The following is a 3077-nucleotide window of genomic DNA, read 5'->3' on the forward strand; positions in this document are numbered from 1 at the left end:
GTCAGGTTAATAGCAGGTGTTTCTACAAAATAGATAAGCGACAAGACTTTTGTCAGAGTCTGTATAGGCCTACATGGCATTGAGGAAACCTTTATTGCAACGTTGGCACGGCAAGTTGTCCAGACCAGTGCAACAGTAATTTTCCTGCTGCTCCCATCCTTAGCCAGGTACTTATTAAAGCAGTGTATGAAATCAGATGTATTACCTACCACCATTTAGTTGTTTTGTGTTATTTAGAATATTTATAAAATATCTGGTCATGCCCCTCCCCCGGCAGTGCTCCCTCTGCCCCCCACAAATGCAATTAATGGGTCAGACCCATCTGCTAGAAAATAAGAGCTACATGGAAAAATATGCAGCAAACAAGTCGCTTTGAAATACAAAAGTTGGGGGGCGCTTTGGATTTTGACTATTGAAATCAAAAGCAGGATTGGCAATTCCCCCTTTTATTTCTCTCTCTTTTCCCGCCTACTCGCGCATGTTCGAAGAAAGCAAACAACAGACAAAGCGTGGCTTCCCGGCTGGTAGCATCTACCCATTAACTACCCGGGCCAGTTCTGAAGGCATTTCCTCATTAGTCCCAGGTCAAATTGGATTATATCTAGCAACAGGGTCCAAAATAAATGTTTAAAGTACATTTTCAGTTAATATACTGTACATTTACACTCTGTTTTGGGCCTTTTCTCTTTCTAACCATTAATTGTCCACTTTCACAAATGCAAGTCCTCATGCTTGTGTAAGGTATTATTTTCTTCCGTGCACAGTGGCCGATTTGCCTCGCATGTCCCACATCTCAACACCTCATTAATATTACATGAACTTATTAGTGTCTTCTACCTGTTCTTTACCCTTCCAACCACTGTCTTACTTTCAAAAAAAAAATAATTATAGGGAAATGTCAAAAGAAATGAGATTAGTGTTCACTTCTTGCCTCTCCGCTGTGGAAAATACATTTTATGTGTGATTTTCACCCAAATAAGATGGGGCTACAGATGAGTAGGTTCTTGACAGTTATGAATGAGGAGCGTACTATGAAGGTAATGACGGATGGAGGAGCAAGTGCAGGTTTCAAAAAGCATTTGAATGAATCATTATCAACTGTGTTGTGGGTCCAACACCCAATCACTTGACCTCTCATTACCTAGGAAGTGTTCCTTTAAATATATTTATAACATGTTCAGTGGTTGGAAGTCAGCATTGAACTGGTGTCCATATGCAGAGCCACTCCCTCCTTACAGCAGGCAGTCAGGACAGCAGTGCAGCAGCATATTTATGCTGTGGTAATGAAGACCCCACAGAGGCCAAGAGAAAAGGCTACAAAGAAGCGGTAGGAGAGGCAAAACAGGGGGAGTACTCTAGGAAGAAAGGTCAATGCTGGAAGTGGAATAAAAAAAAACAAAGTGTTATAATTAAGAACAAAATAATAAAAAAAAATTTTAAAATGCATCTGCAGAAAAACTTCCCTAAATTAGAAAAAAATCTGTAATTGTGTCTGTATTTATGCCTAAACATTAGCATGCCTCTGCGTGTGTGTTTGTGTGTGTTTGTGTGTGTGTGTGTGTGTGTGTGTGTGTGTGTGTCTTTGCCTGATTTGAATGAGAAGATAGATGCAGACATTGGCCATGCAAAAAACAATGTATAAACAACGTATTATGGACATCACGAGTATGGCACAGAGTTAGAAAAATCTAAGAAGCTATAATTTGAATTGACTTGTCAGCATTAGGTGCAGCCTGACTACAGCTGGCAGGGGAAAGAAACACTGTGCTTCATAGATGACTGATTTGTTTTTAACCTCTTTGACCACCAGTGAAACTGTTTTCAGTGTAACTATTTTTAGCATGGAAAAATGCTGTTCAAAAAATTGTTTAATATTTCTTTGAAAATATGTTAAAAGTAGAGTCTGTGATTGTAATCCAACACATTTTTTGTCCAATTCAGCAAATATCTCCTTGCAGTTTGCTAGTCCACACATGTGTGTGTGCATTGAAAAAAATCTAGTATTCATACACATCCCTGGCTCTGTAAATGGGAAACATACAAAGTGGCTCGGACTGAGCCACACAACACTATTTGTGTTCGGGCACAGGACAGGGGAAAAGCCATGGCTGTATAAAGAGAGAGGCAGTGGGAGTGGACGGCAAAGTCTGGCACATGCTAACGTACGGAAGGAGCACCGATGGGGTGGGGGGGGGGTGAAATATTAACAATCTTTCTCCAGAATCATGAACTGAAAAAAGCAGTATGTGCAATGCATTTATGATTAAAGGAGGGCTGCAATTAATTATCATAATCGCTTAATCTTCTGATTTATTTTCTCGATTAATTGTTCAGACTGTAAAATGTGCTTTGCTTGACCAACAGTGCAAAACGCACAATTAATTATTTATTAATTTTTTTAATTCATTTTTTTATTAAACCTTTATTTAACCAGGAAAGTCCCGTTGAGGTAAAAAACTCTTTTTCAAGGGAGTCCTGGCCAAGAGGCAGGCAAAAACACAATCAATTACATTTATAAAAGTTATACAATACAGATAATTAAAAACATTTACAATGTTCTCAAAGAGGCTCCGACAGCTTCGATGCCGCACGGACCGCTACAGAAAATCATTCATACCACAGGCAATAACACTTTTAACTGTCATCTCTGGGGCTAGATGAGACTTTTGGGCACCACACTACTGCACTAATGCAACCTGCACATTGGTTTTTTACATTTACATTTTAACACATTTTAGCAATATTATTATTTAAGCAGTTGCACATTTTGTCCCCCCATCCTGTACATATTCAAATATTTGTTCTTTTTACTTATATATTATTATTTCAGTATATTGTATGTATGTATATTTTTCCTAGTATTTCATTTATATTTTGTGCTTTGTGACTGTTTGCTGCTGTACACCGGAATTTCCAATTTTTCTTGGGATCAATAAACATCTATCTATCTATCTATCTATCTATCTAAACAGGTCATTTCGGGTTCTCTCAATCTGGATATAAAAGCATTTAAGGAAATAAGTTCAGATAATTTCAAGTCTTTTTGCAAACTGTTCCATGCAGAAGGAGCGGAGTAG

This window comes from Etheostoma spectabile, chromosome 9, assembly GCF_008692095.1.
Source record: "Etheostoma spectabile isolate EspeVRDwgs_2016 chromosome 9, UIUC_Espe_1.0, whole genome shotgun sequence".
Taxonomy (NCBI): domain Eukaryota; kingdom Metazoa; phylum Chordata; class Actinopteri; order Perciformes; family Percidae; genus Etheostoma; species Etheostoma spectabile.